The following is a 17,920-nucleotide window of genomic DNA, read 5'->3' as shown; positions in this document are numbered from 1 at the left end:
ACCCGCCTGTCTTCTGGTGTGGATGCTTTGCCCCAAAGTTTGGTGTCATCGGCGAACTTGGCCAGTCCGCTCCTGACTCCAGTGTCCACATCATTGGTGAAGACGTTGAACAATATGGGTCCAAGGACCGAGCCTTGGGGGACCGCACTGGTCACAGGGCACCACGATGAGTGACTGCCATCAATCACAACCCTCTGGGTTGAGACGAGCCTGCAGCCTGTATAAAGGGGATCTATTCTGAGCCCCTTTCTCCCCATTGACCTGGAGTGTTGCTTCAGCAGGCGATGCTCTGCAGGTGTTGTAAATGTTGTTTGATGACTTCAGCCCTGCAAGCTGCTTAGCATGTGCTCTCTTCCAAGTTGTGTTCATATTTCATACAGCTAAATTATTCAGCTGGTATAAAAGGGAATATGCCCTATTTATAGCACTGAGGGCAGCTTGGTTTAGGACTGCGTATGCATTTTCTTGTTAAATGTGGTGTGGCTTCTTCGATGCAACACTTTCTTCTAGGGAGGCATCATGCTCTGGCAGGGGGAAACAGCAGATTGTTGTTTCTACTGAATTCATCAGAGCTGCTCACCTGCCTGAGCCAGCTGCAAAATGCACTGCAGCAAACCTCTTGCTCTACCCGGTGTGTGTGAGCTGTAGGCTGCAGGGTATATTATGGGGTGAGTGACTAGAGCCAACTCCCTGACCTGTCAAGGGTATTTAGAGCAGGGAACCGTGGCTTCAGCTGTAGGGACCGTTCAGCAGCAAACAGTCCTGTGAATCTGCCCCGCATGGAGCAAGGGAGATGGGAGTGACACGGCACGTCCTGCATGCTCTGTGCAGGGGGAGGGATATTGCGCTCCCTTCTCACCCTGCCAGGAGCATGTGAGGATGGGGCACAAAGCGCCCGCCTAGCACTAGGCAGGTTGGGGATGCAGGGCACGCAGCAAACTGCCTGATGAGAGTGTCCTTGCTTCTGTTGTGCCCGCCACTGGTCCTGGTACCCCATCCCCTCACCTGTCCTATACCACGCCCTTGACTTTTTTTTTTTTTTTCCCCTCCTTACCAGCCCCCAGCCCCAATCGCCCTGCTTTTCTGCTCAATCCCAGCCCTGCCTGTCCTGCCTACTACTAGGCACCGCTGTCCAAAGGGTGGGGGGTCCCACCCCCCGCGCATGGGGCAGAGCAAGAGGTTTGCTGCAATGTCTCTTGCAGCTGGCTCAGGCAGGAGAGCAGCTCTGATGTCACATTTCAGGCCCGCTGCACACTGCCAAGAGAGTGGGTAGGAGGGGAGAGGCCTCGGGGATGGAATTCCCCCCTCTTCAGTTGCTAAGGCAACTATTTCCACGGGTAACGGGCAAACACAGCACAAAACCGGAACAGCGGGGTGACGGGGAGGCTGGCCATTGGCTGGGAGAGCAGGGCTGCTGGGTGACACCACGGGAAAGGTGCGGGGAGGGAAGAGAACAAGGGAGGCTGCTCTGCTGCTGCGGCTGCGGAGGGGAGTGGAGCAGAGAGCACCAAGGGGATCCAGGGCAGGTAAGAAAGGATCCCCCTGCTTTGAAGAGGCCGGGGGACAGTCCCCTCCGCCTCCCCAGCTCTTTAGACGGGCGCCCATCACCGTGGCATCCAAGCCCTCCATCCCTTTTCCCCACGCGCCCAACCCTTCTGACCAAGCATGTGGATCAGAGTTGCCTCCGAGGCTGCCTGGCACAGCTGATAGCATGTGGTCTAATCCGGGTCAGGGCATCTGAGCTGCGCTTGGCCCTTGCCACGGCCGCCCGCCCCGAGCGAGGGGCGCGGGAGGGAGCCTGAGCACCGATGGCGAGCCCCTGGCTGTTGCTAAACGGGAAGCGGGAAACGTGGGGCAGCAAGGGCTTGGAGGAGAACGGGCGCCAGCGATGGGCAGCGTGCGGTGTCCCTGCTGCATCTGGGAGTGGGCAGCTGAGCTGTTTTTAAGTTAAAGTCAGGGTCAGGCACAAGCATGGGCAAACCAGGCAGCTACCCGGGGCCAAAAGGGGGCCCAAAAACAGTCTGTTGTCCGATTTTACTACTATCATAACCTCTGACGAAGGGGATGCTAAAAATTCGCCCAGGGCTGCCAGGAGCCTAGGTATGATGTTGGTTAAAGTGTGCCGATGACCAAAAAGTCCCAAATCTGGAAAGGGCAAGTCTCCCCAGCGTGTCGCTGGTGAAACGGGAGATCGTAAGCAGCGCTGGGGCACTGGGACGCAGTCCAAGAGTTCGTGTCTAAGGGAAGAAGCAGAGATTTTTGCACTTGCCAAAGGCCTCGCGTGCTAATAGAGACCAGGGACAGCACACAGTCACCCTGCTGTTCCCAGGAGCTTTCTAGTTGGGGCAGAGTGTCGATCCCTTGTCCTTGGGGCTGGGAGGCAGGGCAGTGACAAGCCTGGATGTCAGGTTGCTTTGCAGCAGAGCAGTTGCATAACCAGACCTGGGCATCTAGGAGGAAAGACTCTTGTGCTGGCTCAGCGTGGGATGAATTGCATCTCTGGCTATAACCTAGAGGCTAGGATTCTTCTTTTTCATTAACCCTTGAAAAAGCAGCTGGACGGCATGATGGTAGCACTGCTTCTCTCCCTTTGGGCAGGCAAAAAGCCAACGGGCAGCAGCACGTTAAGTGTGAAACAATGCAGCAGCCTTGGCTGCTGTTGCAGATCTTTCCCGGATCAGCACATACAACGCGAGCCTGGCTGGGGTGGGGGAAAGCACCTGGGAATGCTCTGGCTGAGGCATGCTGTCAGGCAAGCGTGGGTGGTGATTAAAATCCCCTTGTAACTCAGCAAACAAATAACAGGGATTGCAAACGCAGGAGAGTCTAGATCCCAGTGGGGAAGTAGATGCACTGCTTCAATCACAGTCAGGGAAGGATGCCAATGCAGTTGAGGGCATTGGCTCATAATTGTCTCATTAAAACTGCTTACAATTCTCCCCCACGTAGATGGGAGCACAATAATCCCTTGAAAGGCTGCGGGCCTGAAAATAGCCAAGGTGCCAGCAACCGTTGTGCAGTAGGTACCGTGGCGAAGGCAATCCTTAGAAACCCCCAAGAAAGAGATTGGATGGCGTCTTAATGAGGAGTGCAACTACACTTGCAATTAAACTGCAAGGTTATCCCAAGGTGCATGAATCGTCTCCTCAAGGGCGCTGGCTATATGCAGAGCTACCAGGGGACGGCTCAAGGCGGGTTACTCTGCTGCGTAGTTTGTAGTCACCAGGTAAACAGCTAATGTTGCTAGCTGGTGATTTCAGCCGGTAGTCCTGGGGCCAGGGCCTTGCCTGGGCGGCAGGCGGGCTGGCCGAGGGCGGGCTGCGGTGTGATTGCCCGGGTGTCTGGGGTCCACGTGGGTTTTATGACGTCGGTAGACAGGGCAGGAAGGAGCCCTGCAGAGAGAGCTCTGCCTGCATCGCCTTTTTGCAGTTGTGCTCAAGCTCAAATGAGACGTGGTGGGAGGTAGCCAAATGGGTCCATGCAACTGCTGGGCTGTCGGCGCAGACGGCACCGGTGGCAGGAACACCACGCACCGGTCTGGGCAGGCACCTCGCCTCTCACGTGGCTTTTTTTAATCCCTTTCTCCTGCGGTTTGAGCCTCCAACGTGCTGGTGGGCCAAACAGGATGATAAATGCACTTTAGCTAGGACTGCACCTAACCCGTGCTTCAACTTGACATTCGAGTGCTGTCAGGAAGCCAGCGCATAGGAGGCCTGAAAAAAGCAGGGACCCTCGTGCCGCTTTCTCTCTCCCCCTCTGCCTTGTTCAGCAGCTGATCCTCCTCAACTTTTCCTCACGTGATTCGGCTGCGCAAGAAAATCGACGGGAACGGGAATGTAATGCAGTCGGGTCTCCCCGCGCAGACGAGCTCAGGTTACGGTCTGATGCGATGGGGCGCTATCGCGGCGTAACGTTCCCCAGTCGCGTTACGTTTCTGGACGCACGGGCCCCAAGATGAGCGACCGCTGACCGTGCGCTATGTGCCAGGGGTAGTTAACACCAGGTTTTCTGAGCTTTTTGTTGACCCGGCTGGGCCAGAGAGACCAGATACCTGGGGAGGCTCGCAGTCTCTCTAAGGGCATGCCGGTGCCCAGCGGCACCCCTCTGCAGCCTGCTCCACAGCCCTGCCCAGGGGACTGCGGACCCGATGCCTACAGGGCACAGCAAGGGCGAGGGCACCTGTGAGGAGGTTGCCTGCTGGGCCTCGGTCATCTGTTTGCCCAGAGAGATCCCGCCAGGCCCTCTCAACCCCTCGTGCGGCAGGGTCTGAAGTGTCAGCTCAGTCCTCAGCCGTTACTGCTCGCTTCTCCCTGTTCCTTCGGGTCAGTCGGTTTATTAGAGACGCACCCAGGTGCTTCCTCAGCCCGGGGTGATGTTCATTTGTTTTCGCTCTTTATCTAATAACTAATGTCAGGTGAGCGCCAAGCCCAGAGCAAAGTGTACCCAGGGAGAGCCCGCAGAAGGGGAGGCAGGGCTGGCTCCCCGTGCTGCCAGAAGCCGACGTGGACCCCTCACTGGAGTCCGCTGTGAGCAGTCAGCTGTACTGCCACAGAACAGAAATGCTGATTATTTCCTATGCTTATCATAAATTTTGCCCTAACCCAGGGGTGGGCAATTATTTTGGCTGGCGGGCCACTTACTGAGTTTTGGCAAGCCGTCAAGGGCCACATGACAGGGAGCCGGGGGCACCTAAATATTAATTTTCTACATTTTTAGGGGCCCCGCGGGCTGGATGGAATGGCTTGGCAGGCCGCATTTGCCTGCCCCTGCCCTAACCTCTCATGGCTTTATGGAGAGCCCAGGGCAGTCTTGGTCTCCCCCCTTTCTTCACTTTTCTAACTTATTTCCTTGAAGGCTGGGCAGGTCTGAAGAAACAGCGAGCTCCCTGTCTCCTGCCTTTACCCCGCAAGCCTGCAGACGTCTTTTCAACGGGACTTGCTGACTCCCCCATCATTAGCACTGTGCCTTTCCTTTGCAGCTCATTGCATTTGTCCCTGCTCTAAAACATACCATGGCTGGACAAAAAAGGGTGGGGGTGCGTGGGGTTTGCCATGATCCGCGGCGCCTGATGCAGTGCTGAAGTAGGTGCGGCTCCACTGATTGCACTGGGGTGCGGGACCGCTCTCCCCAGCACCAAAAAGCTCTTTGTTCAAGGTGTGGCTCCCTCTGATCTGGGCTGCACGCTGAGAGATCCAGGCTGGAGACAGGATGGCAGAAGTGTTTGCAGGTGAACGTCCAGCTTGAACAGGAAATGACAGCCGCTCCCTGGGCACAGACCTTCCCCTGGCTCCAAGAGGCCTTGTTCGCACCATCGGGGAGGTAGGGGGCTGGAGGGGCTGCTCTTTGCGACCGCCCGGCTGGGACCTACGAGTCTTCTCCCCGCAGCGTTACTGTCCATAAGCACCTGGGCGTATTGCTTGTTTCCCAAACCGAAAGGGTTACCGCAGGCTGTGGTAAAACCTCTTCCCGTCCCCCACCCCCGGAGCGCCTCACATGCTTTCCCTCCAGGCCCTGCCTGCCAGATGTAGGAACAAACATTGGGGTTTGGCAGGGCTGGACAATCTTGTCCTGTTAGATGTTAAGGAAGTGCTCTTTGTTCTTGGCCGGGCAACAGGACTCTGCTCTGTGTCCGGTGCCAGGTTCCCCAGCTGCCACCGTGCCCAGTTTCTGCTCATAGTCACGTGCGCGGAGTGAGTCCTCTTCTGACTCGGGGCTAGAGACCCCCCCACACCCTTAGGAGGGCGAGCTGGGTCAATCCCAGCAGGGCTGTGGAGCTGATCCAGAGGAACAGAGGCCACTGCAAGGGCCACGTAAACTCCAGCCCGACTGTGAAGTCATCTTGCACGAATGGCAGGAAATGCAGCATTTGCGAGGGCTGTTCATGGGGGCGGGGGGGCTCCCCTAATGCGTGTGCCTGGAGCATAGCAAGCGGGGAAGCTCTGTCTGAGAGAGGGGGCGGTGGAAGTCAAGTGCTCCGGTTGCCCCGCAGAGATGCCACCATGCTTGCAACAGGGCAGAGGGACCACATCTCCAGGGGCCTGCCTGGTCCCTAGCAGCTGTTGCTGTTTCAGCGGTAACTGCTGCGCCGCTCGGTCACACTCTCCGCGTCTAGCGTGCAGCCCAGCGCAGAGGGAGATGGCACCTTGATGACGGGCGGGACCACGCCTCGCTGCCCCACTCAGCTCAGGCACCTGCAAGCCACTAGCTGCGAAGAAACAGCTGTGAACCTGCATTCAGGCAAGGGTAACCCGTGTGGAAAGTGGTAACGGATGCTGCCCACTGAATGCATGGCAAATCTCCCATGGGCTTCAGTGGGAGCATGCCACCCAACCCCGGGGGAATTAGATGTGGCCAGCTTGGGTAAGCAATGGTGGGAGGAACTGCAAGGAAGGGGGGTATAACCAGATTTCCTGGGAGGAGAAAGCATAGGGGCAGTCAGCAGATCTCTCGGGCTCTCAAAGAAAGCTGGATAGCATGGGCTGGTGGTCAAGGGGCCAGACAGGGATGTGGAAGGTCTGGATACAGCCACCAGCTCTGCCACTGACTTTGTTTGACCTTGGGCAGATCACTGGATCTCTTGGTGCCTCTTTTCTCCATCCGTCGCTTGGAGTTGGAGTGGCTGATGGTGGAAATGGCTGTCCCTTTTTTGGCTTCCTTAGCAGTCTTCCTAGAGCCACTTGATTGAAGTGCCACCCAAAGAGCCCCCCCCAACCCTGACATCATCTGTACCTGCCCAGCAAGCATCCCATTTTCCCCCATTAAAGACTTCCTCCCCCAGGAGGTGCTCTCACCCATCGGGGCACTTAGCTCTGCCACCGCTGCCCACATCCAGCTGGGCATGCAGACCAGTTTCATTCGCCAAGGCAAACGAGCTGGGGCTGCTTGTGCAGGAGGACAAGCCCTCTCTGCTCCCCACGGCAGCCCAGGAGCTCAGGGTGATGCAAGCCCCCCACCCCCATCTCTCCACCCCGTCCAGCAGTGGGTCAACAGGCTGGCCCACCGAAGGGATTGCCAATGAGGGGTCCTCATGAACTCACTTTTGCGGGGGTAGGATCAAATGGAAGGACCCTGAGCAAAATGAAATCTTGGAGCTAAAAAGCTCATTGGTTTCCCACCTGGTTCACAGTGGCTCAAACCTCTGGAAAATTAAACTTATTTTCCTTGTTGCGGGGCCAAAAAAACATGGCTTGGAAACCCTGTCCCACCCTCCTAATCCCTCTGCCTGTCAAGCACGTGGTGGTGCTCTGGGTTCCAGGAACGCTGTTCTTTCCCCCTCCCACAGCTGTGACCGGTTATGAAAACAGGAACGCTCCCCACCAGTTCTCAGCAAGAGCTGCCCTTCATTTGCAGAACGGGCTGCGCAGGCATCCCTTCCTCTTTCCTTCCCTTCTCGCGCTGCCATCACTGCTTGGAGCTTGTGCTCTTCTTCTGGGAATCTCCTGTCCTCTGTTCTCCCCTTTTCTTTTCTGTTTCATTAGTCAGCATAGCCAGCGAGAGCAGCCTGGGGAGCTGATCTGCAAGAAGAGGTTCCTCTTTGGCTCTGGTTCAGTACCGTTCTTGAGCCAACCCTGAAAGAAAGGAGAAACCCTGGCCTCGAGTCTGCTGGCCAGCCCCCCAAGAGGGCTTTATGCCCCAAGCCAGGTATGTGCAATCGGTCCTTGCTTCGAACGATATCGAGACCAGGTTCAGCCTTCCTGTCCCATACCAAGTGTGGAGACCTATGGATACCACCTCTGTGTCCACTGTAGCATCCACTGATTAGTAGGACACCCCCCATTTGCTATTGATTGCACCAGTTCGCTCCATCCCACAGACACCAGAAATGTCTTGTGGGAGCTGATGCCAACCGACCAGGGCAGGGGTGAGCACACGCAGGGGGAGTTTGAAGAAAAACGGCAAGAGGAGGAAAAGTAACGAGGCAGTGGAAAATCTTGTCACTGGAACTTACTGGAGCCACCGACTCGGGGAGGTTCAGAAAGGGCCTGGATGTGGATAACGAGACCGTCTCAAGCTGCCCTGCTTTAGTTATGAAAACAGTTTCAGATATTTAATCTCATGCTTCAGCTGTTATTCTTAGAGAGTGGGTTTCGATCAAATCTGACGGACCAGCAATTGCACAGCAGCCTGCTGCCAATACATTGAACATCTTCACCACAGCGGGTGCCTGCCACTGGCAGAGACAAACCAGGAGTGGAGATTCCTCTGTTCCTCCACAACTGGTGGAGGATTCTCTTTTTGAGGGTTTGCTTGGTGGAGAAACCCAAATTATTCCAGGTGAACCAATGTAAACCACCCCCTCACTCCACACAGCTGGAAAAATGAGTATTGGTGGAGATGGGGCTCTGGCATTTAGGGGGTAATGAAATCAAGTGGACTCCTGTGCCATGGCGGCAGAGAGAAAGGCTGGAGCTAGGACAGTGCTGATTAAGAGAGTCGGCTAACGAGTCAAAAAGTGCCACCCTCCATTACAGCCGCACCTCTCGCCATGACTCTTCTGCTTTTGGTATGAGATTAGGTATGTTGTTAGTAATGCAGGAAGCTGCAAAATCCCAGCTTGATTTTTCCGACTCTGGGCTGCGCTTGCCATCTAAGCAAAATACTCTTGTTCTGAGTCGTAGATGGAGCAGATGAGTTACCAACACCCTTGACAGGAGATTGCAGTGTCAGGGCATCACTGTGCAGTTCCTTTCCTGCCCGTGACCGTGCTTTGGAAAAAAAATCTTCCTTCAGCGTTCACGCAAGGCACGGGGCAATTCAGGCTCTGGGGTTTGGTGGCACAACAGAGCGGGTAAATCCCAAAGGAAATGCTATTTTGCAGAGGGATGGACCTTTGGCATCCGCTTCAGGAACTTGCTGAGTCAAATCTTGTGGATAGATTTGAAAAGGTCCTAATGGTTTTATGACCTTTAATCATGTTGTGAGCTACGTGCTAAGATAAGGGCAATCCCCTTTCAAGCTTCAAGACATGATCCGATTCCTGAGAGATCAGGAAGGAATTCCTCCGTGCCTCTCTATCGTCGCTCTATCCCGTGCGGTGCGGCAGAACGGACTAGGCTTTATTCTGAAGGCCTGGCAGGTTGGTTTTCCTTTGAAAGTGCAGATCTAGGCTACTGGTCCAAAGCAGGAGTGGACGAGAGTGATTAGTATGACGCGCACCCCCTTTGCTATTGATTGTACCAGTTCACCCCATCCCACGGACACCAGAAAACACTTGTTATCCATCTCCCAGAGATGCTGATTCTCTTCGGGAGGCTGAGTGTTGAAAACCATGCGTCTCCAAGACAGAGCGGTGCAGGTGCGTTGGGGGGGAGAGGCTCGATTGGCATTCTCCCTGAAGAATGCAGGACCCTCCGCGGAGCTATTTCTGGGGAGGCAGCTGCAGGCTTAGCGATGTGGCGTTAGCGCTGCTCCTCACCTTAGATGGCTCTGAAGAGGCGCCGTGGGGTGCAGATACCCTGCCTGTGTAAAAATAACACCTGGCTGCACGTGACGGAGAAAAATTAACTCCCACCCACGAGCCCACCTCAGAGCAACCCCTGCCGCATCTTGCTCGGTTTGGAGTGGGGGTGGAAGCCAGCTGGGCCGTTTCGCTTTTGTTTCTAGCCCACTTCACTCTCCTTCTCCTGCGGTGTTTGCACACACCAGGCGGGCTGATCTGAGTTTTCCCGGGACAGCATCACCTCCTGGCAAGTCCCTGGCTGTTTGCCGGGGGGAAGAGGGCACTGTGGGGGAGGGTGCCTTGTTCTTTCCTCCACTTTCCTTTCCCTTTCCTTGCAAGCTTCCCCTTGTTCATGGATAACGCCCTTCTTCTTGCCTTTCTACGGGGATGAGGCTGCTCTGCAGGAGGACCCAAACCCTCTCTGCAACCAGGTGGCTCTGGAGAAGGGCCTGCACTGGAGACTCTGCTGTGAAGGGGTCCTGCCTCCTCTCTCAGCCCGCTATGCTCTGCTGGGTGTTTGCAGGTCATTGCGTGGATCCCACTATCGTGCTGCAACAAAGAGGTCCGGAGCTGCAGCGCCTGCTCCGCTAAACAGCAAAATAGGTCGTGCATCAGCAAATGGAAAAGGACAGATGGTGCCCGCTAAATACATCTGAGCGTAGAAGCCTGCAGGATTAACCTTTTGGTGGCCACAGCTGCAAAAGAGAGCAAATGGAAAGGAAGGGGTCAGCTTGAGGGCAGAGGTACATGGCTTGGCCCGGCTGGTCCAGTGGTCGCAGCGTTCATTCGTCTGAAGGAAGTCGGAGGTGCCCTGAGCTCTCCAGAGGATGCTGATGTGCGGAGGGGTGATGGGGGCATCCTGTCTCAGCGTACTTGGAGCTAGCTAGGCATGGCCCATCGGTGCCAGTGCCGAGGGTGCTGCTGTTACTGGAGAGCGGGTGAATTGTGTCTGTGTTCCCAGAAGAGGCAGGGCGCATTCTGCGTGAGACACTGATCATCTCCGTGCCAAAGCCACAGCTTCCTGTTCTGGACGGGGTGCACTGACAGTCTCAGGTTTCTCCTTTTGAACTTGCAAGCACCCACGTGTCTGTGTGAGTGAGACAGAGTTGAGGAGGAAGCCTGGGGGTCTCGATAACCTCTTCTCTCTGACACACTCTTTTCCTTTTCTGGAAAGCAGGCTGCTGCTTCAAATCTGCCATTCGTCTCAAAGGCAGTCCTTGTATTAGTGCTGAAACCTGTTCCTCCTTGCAGTTTGGGAACCCAGCAAGCCCTCACCCCACCCCATCTCGCCCTCTTCTTTGTTGCCTTTGGGGGCATCTCATTTGATTCCCATAGCCGTGTCTGACCTGCCCTGGCGTGCCCTTGACTCCTCTCCTAGCCCTACATGCAGCTGCCACCCTATCTCGTCTTGAGGCCTCTTTCCCAGATTGCTGGTGCCATGTGGCTCTTGGCTTTTCTGTTTGTCCTGCCGTTGCTTTGCAGCTCACTGTGAAACGCGCCCTTACCCCAGCCGGGAGCCCACTTTGCTCTCAGGAGCTGGCCCCAAACATTCGCCCTCCAGCATTTCTTTTAACGTCGCGCTTGGTTGGGACACTTGCTTTGTAACCTGAATGACATCCAGCCACCTCCCTCCCTCCTCTGAGCTCAGTTATAATTATCGACTGCTTCGCCACCCCACCTCTTGCCGTGCTGCTGAAAAGGTGTTTCTCACCACCTCCATCCTCCTGCCAAAGCTAGCTCTAGCAAGCACAAGAGGGGTTTCTCTAGTGGGTCATTTGCCAGCACCAAACCTATAATTCTGTCTGCTTAATAACTTAGGCCGCAGGTTTCCCTTGCTTATCCCTTTGCATTAGAGGTATTTAGCGTGTCTCCAAGGGCAGCTCTTCCTTGGGCTAAACCAAAGTACATATAATCCCTTTTACCGAGGCATTGCCAGGCCCAAGGGAATGGAGGACCAGGAGAAAGGAGCGCTGTCATTTCTAGCCATCCAAGCTGCGGGCTAAGGACGCATGATAGCAGGTATATAAACAGGAATCGGAACAGCCTGCACTGTTATCACAGAAGGAAATGCTTCTTTTATATAGGCAGGAAAAACATGTGTTATAAATAGCCTCTCAGGCTGCCTTTTCTTTCCTGAGAAGCAAGGCTAGACTGTCTGCCCCTGAAGCCTGGCGCAGCTTCCCCTAGGTGCCTGCCTGCCGCGGAGGAAGCGGTCCCACAAGTGATTGCCACCCAGGCAAGCTCACCTGGGCTGCGGCCTGGGGGAAGGGGCACCCTCCGGCCTCCCAGCCACGTTCTTCCCACGCAGAATCACTCCACCTCCCCCTTCTTTTCTCAGCCGCTGACGGGACTCGCAACCGGCCTCCTGCTGAGTAGGTGGCTGCAAAATGCTTTTTCCCTTCGCGCTTCAGGGGAGCGCAGCGCTCTGTCTGCGGGCCGGATTTAGAAGCGATGCCCACGGCTCTCCAAAGTGCGCCGTGTCTCTGCTCTGGAAGGCATGGCAGCATCCTCCGGAGAAAGTCCTGGCAAGGAGGGCCGAGATGACCATGCCGCGTGTGCGGGCGTTACACGGGAGAGAGGGCGCAACTGCAAGGTCAGGCAACGTAATCCTATTTGGAGGAGACTTGCGTTCCTGATCCCTGGGCTCACATCTCCTGCCTTTTGTTCCTTGTTTTTAAAGAATGCAAATCCCAGCTAAACCCACTGATAGGAAAGGGATAAAGCAGAATCATCTCTCCACTTGGAAACACCTCCAGGGACCATGAGCATGAAGTGGGCTGTGAGCTAACTAGATCAGACTGGTGTGTTTGCATGCAATAGTGTAGAGAGCTTGTCCTTGCCCACACTCACCTCCATGGGGAAGAACAGCCTTGCAAAGACATCAGGGTATTTTTCCCAGGGCCCTGAAGGAGGATGATCCCATCAGACTACACCACTTATCAATGCCTATCGCTACTCTGTACTTACAGAGTAAGTGCTATCCAAAACTCTCCAAGCCCATCACAGACACGTGTTACGCACGCACATGCACACACCTGATGAAGAACGCCCAACATTCGAAAGCTTGTCTCACTTTATCCCAGCCATGCAGCTGGCCCAATAAAAGAGATCACCCACAAACATCCATGCCCCGCACATCATTCCTGGAGCGTGACAGCTTAAACATCGCTCCGGCCTTATACCGCACACGCACTCCCACCTCTAACTTGGGTGATTCAGGTACCATAGTATCATCTCCATTTTACAGAGAGGGATTTTACTACAGGCTACTAACCAGTCTGTAAAGTGGTTGGGACGCAGTTGGGACTGGACAAACAGTAAGAAGCCTCCCAGGCCCCTGTGACCCCCCCCATTAGATTTTGTCTCCCCTTGTTCCCTGACCTCCTGTTTTAGCTTTGTCTGTGATCACTTCAAGAAGACGCTGGATTTTCTTTACTATTCTTCGGCTCTGAAATGCACCCGGTGACCTTTCAGCCTATTTCTGTGTACAGGGCAGGGGGAAGCCCCTAGGGAGGCTGCGCGCGGGTCTGAAAAAGGAGGGATGATGCGATGGGAGGAAGGTGTCAGCTCCGGCGCTGAGCGGGACCGGCGAGTCGCAGTCAGAATGAATCTTTGTCCGTCATGACACCGCTCTTTAAAGAGCCCTCTGCCTCATACGGGACAGGCAGCGAGCAGTTATTTACTGCTCTGATATCTGGTAAGCAGGAAGGAGGAGGCAGCGGAGGGTACGTGGCAGGAGCTGGAGTTTCTATTTTAAACAATGCAAACCCAAGCTGCCTGTGCTGTTTGTCTAGTCCTCACCGCAGGAATATTCCAGGCGGGTTCGACTGCATGAGCGGCACTCCCCGTTCCCTCTGCACAAAGGCCCCCGCCGCGAGGGGGAAGTTTTGCAACACCAGAGCAGACTCATCAAGCCAGGGGTGCATTTCCCAGCAGGCTGGCTCTGCTTTCACTCTCCATATGACAAAGGGGAGTTTTTAGCTCCCTCAGACAGATCAATCATGTTGCTTCTGCAGGAGTCCTCATTCTCTGTGTGCGTGTGCATGCGCGCGTGTGTGAACCCGCACACCTATTCATCCTAATCTGGAAAGTGACATGATGTAGAAGGGAAACGTCAAATGTGCCATGTCGCACTCATTTTCCCCAGCGCAGGAGGACAGATCAGATGCAAAGGAAGCATCGGCAAAGGGTTCAAACAACAGCAGAGCCGGGCGGGCTGCATCAGCTCGGCACCGAAACCCTTTGTGGAAGACGTGTCATGTTGAGGCAGTTTGAAAAGTCTCCGTGACAAATCCTGTTCCTGTTTGAACAAGCGAGAGCTGAAGCTAGCAGTCACTTCAGTATGCCAGTACATGTAAGATCACACCTGGACCGTCTGAGGCAGGCTTTGCTCTATGTTTCAGCTTTAAAATTTCCCCCTTTTTTTTTCTTCCAAGTCTCCCTCTGTCAAATGGGTTGGGACTAGTTGTGACTGTTGACGGTTCCTGTCTAGTTCCAAGGAACAGGGAAAAGGGAACTTGCTTCAGATCCAGGAGATTTTCCCATTGACTCCCCTCCTCCTCTCCCTGGCAAGCTAGCAAGTTTGCTGACTCTCCTTCCAACCAGGGCGTTCTTCAGTGAGAAGCAAAACCAAGCCATTTGGGTTTGAATTGCTCCTCTGTTAGGAACGTGCTGAGTGGGAGCCTCTGAACCCCTGGCAAAGGCTGTGGAAACTCTCCCCCGAGAAACACCTCTGCTGCTCAGACTTTGTTTTCAGATAGATGGTATGTCTGGACCATGGCGGGTTCAGAAACATGGGAAGAAGCCAGTAATATTGGTCAGAATTGGGAAAGAGCTAAATTCCCTCAAGTGTGCAAAGGCTGGCAAAGGTTCTGAGGAACCGTCTATCGGGGTGGGGAGGGGAAGGGAGAGGACCTCCTAAATGCACATGAAAGGATGCCCGCAAGTCCATGCTGGCTGCTTCCCCGCCCGGTTTGTCATGATTCTTGGTGCAAGGGGAGTGGAGTCATTTCTGCCAAGTCAGCAGGTTATAAGCTGATGCATTTCACAGCGAGCCCAGATGGTTTTACTTTCTGCGTGTTGCAATGGATCATTCAAGCTGGTCTCAAACTAGTTTTGGAGACCAGGAATAAAAACTTGCCTACTGTCAAATGACAGCATATGCCCTGAACCAATGGAGATAGCATGGATGAGGCCTTGTCTACACTGGGGGCTTCTGCCAGCAGACAGATGGTGTGAGCTACCAGAGCACATGACCGTGAACCCACCCAGCTCCACTTGATCCACCTAGGAAGATGCTGGCAGAAGATGCAGGGATGTGTGCACGTGACTTCTGCCAGCTGCCGGGGACAGCCTGCCTTGGTGGGAGCGGTGGTGCTGCTTTGACAGCAGGCAGAAGGGGATCTGCCACCTTGGCAGACCTGCGTGTGGAGGCGTTGGCAGTATGGCCAACAGCACTTGAATTCTGCCGGCGACATTATGTTGTGCAGAATAGGCCCGAACTGTCAGGATGCGGCGGGCAGGGGTGGGAGGCCTGCTTTCCATTAGAAACACAGGCTTGTACAAGTTTCACTGCTTTTTCTTCTGAGCAGTGAGAAAGGGTTTTTTTCTTCTGAAATTAAATCAGTGCAACTTCCAGTATGGATACAGGTTCAAGACACTTTACATCAAGCCCTTCCCAAGTAGTAAGAATGTAAGGTGCTGTATATCAGTGTATTGCATCAAATGTAGGAAGGTTTTGCTACTTTGACTATATCAGTTACAAGGATTTTTGTGTGTGGACAGGATTGTAGTTGTGACCGCATCTCATTAAACCAAGGATCCCTAATTCCCAGTATCTTGCTTCTTGTAACTGTCTATCCCATATGTTTCTGAGGACAATATTCAAAAAGCCTGAAAGCACCAATGATTTATGCTCAGTGGAAGCTTTATCCCATCTTCTTTTGGCCGCATGCTGCCCTAATGCTGGGAGACCTGCATCCCTCCTATTGATGGGGTTGTTTTCCTGTTCTTCCTTGCTCCTTGTGTGACTTGCCTCTGCATTTGCAAAAGTGGGATAATAGTCTTTGGCGCATAAAGCCAGAGAAGATGGCATCATAAAGGTGCGGAGATGTCAAGTACTTTGAAATCCTCAGCTTAAAGGTGCTATGAAAACACTAAGCATTACCCAGTGCTTAGTACTGTTATTACCCAGAAGCTGGTAATAGGCAGGTTGCATGACTTCCACCTTTTCTTACGCAGAAAGAGCTATTTCACTGTACACCCACCACCCCCACCAAACTTCTCTTTGTCTTTTCTTCTAGATTACCATCTCAGTAAATGGCTTTTTGTTCCCTGACAAGACATTAATACTCTGAAGTTAGTACTAAGCTTGGTACAAATCGTATGGACTGGTCAAGGTCAGGTGTAGAGGCAGATGGGCAGCATGGCAGTGAAGCAGGCACTAGGAGGTGCAGGCTATATTGCCAGGAAATACTGTGCAATGCCCATGTACAGCTCTGCAGGAGGCAGAAGGGGATAATGGCTGGATAAAGTCCTCAAGGCAAACTACCAAGCTGCTAAAGAGAGGAATATTGGAAACAAAAAAGTAGACATTAGAGCATCTGGATTTGATCTCCAATTCTGCCACCAACTTGCTGTATCTCCTTATGCAAGTCACTTGATTATCCTTTTCCTCCATTTACTCATCTATAAAGTGAGTCTTATTAACCCTGTTTTACAGATGGGAAGGTGAGGCATGGGGAGAGAGAAGTAACGTGGTCACAGTGAGTCAGAGACACTGGAATGAAGATGCTCTTGCCTTCTTGCCCCAGGGCTGGTTGATTAAATCTTGCTGCTTTTCCACAGGGGAATAAATGAGACCAGCACAATGAGGCAGAAACACATGCATAACTACTCCAATGCACTTTGCTATTAGAAATGATTTCAATGTGTGCTTATGTCTGGAAGAAACCAGTGAGGCCGTACTCTTATTGAATAAATAATTGCAGTCCATCCAGTTAGAATCTGACAGTCTCCTGGGAGCACAAACCTTTCTGCGCTGCTTTAACATGCACTTTGCAGACATGTCAGATTTTTCTGCTTCAGTTCCTTAGCATAATAAGAGACAATGTCCTTCCCACTACTTCATCTGTCTTTTACCAGGAGATGAGGTTGGCAGGGCCCTGGGGGCAAAAGGGAATCCATCTCCATCCTCGAAAGTAAAATGGAGACTCTGCAATTTGTACATGATTGCAGTAAAGAATATGTGCTATAACCCTAAGTCCTCTATATGCTGGACTCCCTTCGGTCTATTGGTAGGTCTTTATTTTTTCCCAGAGTAAAAGTGACTGCAGGCTAAATGTTATTCTCTGAAAAGAGTTACAGGACACATAAATCCCTTTATGGCTCTTTCTAAGACTTGTATAGAAACGGGCCAAATTTGGGCCAAGGAATTTTCCAGGAAATCTCATGGACACCTTTATTTTTAATACTGAAAATCATCCCGTGGAACTGCTGGTCCCAATATACAATAAATCTCCTTGCCTCTAGCAGAGATTAACAAGGTTGACTTTGTTATACTTCATGTGATGCTGCTCTTAAGGTCCTTGCGTGGGAGGATGTCTCCTTTGGTTTCAGGGCTGATTCTGCTAGTGAAGTGCATTGTTTGATGGGATGCTGGGGTGGCCCTGTGATGGCTTGCAGGAACTCCCTTGATTTTGTCATGTTTTGCTGGCATAGTCCGTCCTGTTGTGACTAGAAGGATGCCAAGACCTTCGGGTTGCAAGGGCTTGTTGATATGTGGTGAACCCAAGTATCACAGGGTTGTAATGAAGTAGGTCTGGGAGGGACTCCCAAGGTCATCTAGTCCGTCGTGCTCAGGGCCGGATCACACCTGCCTAAACCATCCCAGATAAGCGTCCGTCTAACCTCTTCCTGAACACTTCCACGGGGGGAGATTCCACAGCGTCTCCCCCACACTTCCCCACCCTCACAGAAAGGTCCTCATCTCCAACTCAAATTTCCCCTCCTGAAGCTTGAGGCTGTTTGCTCCCCGTCCCGTCCCCTACGGCCACAGAGAAAAACCCTTCTCCGTTCTCCCTGGAACCGCCTTGCAGGAATTTGAAGTCCTGACAATCAAATCCCTCCTTGGCCTTCAAGGACAGATGACACCAGCATGTCAAGCCAGGCGGTGAGGCAGGACGTGCCTGGACCGTGTAATGATGAGGAGAGATGCTAGACGAGCTTTGGGGCACCACGCTCCTTCTCGAGGTGTGGGAAAGGAGCGGAGGGCTGGAGACGGTGGTTCTTGTGGGGGAAAGGGGTCACCACGAAGAGAAGCAGGCAGGAAACTGGTGCAGCAAAGAGGTGCAGTTACAGCCCACGTGAAGGACGAGTGAGGTGGATAAACGTAGTAGCAGTGGTGGCCACAGGGCTGTTGGGGCCCTGGGCAAGAGTCATCTGGGGCCCATTAGAGGCTTAATTTTGATGACCTATAAGCAA

The sequence above is a fragment of the Crocodylus porosus genome, unplaced genomic scaffold (genome assembly GCF_001723895.1).
Source record: "Crocodylus porosus isolate Cpor-Errol unplaced genomic scaffold, CroPor_comp1, whole genome shotgun sequence".
NCBI classification, from domain to species: domain Eukaryota; kingdom Metazoa; phylum Chordata; order Crocodylia; family Crocodylidae; genus Crocodylus; species Crocodylus porosus.
This window is presented reverse-complemented; position numbering follows the sequence as displayed.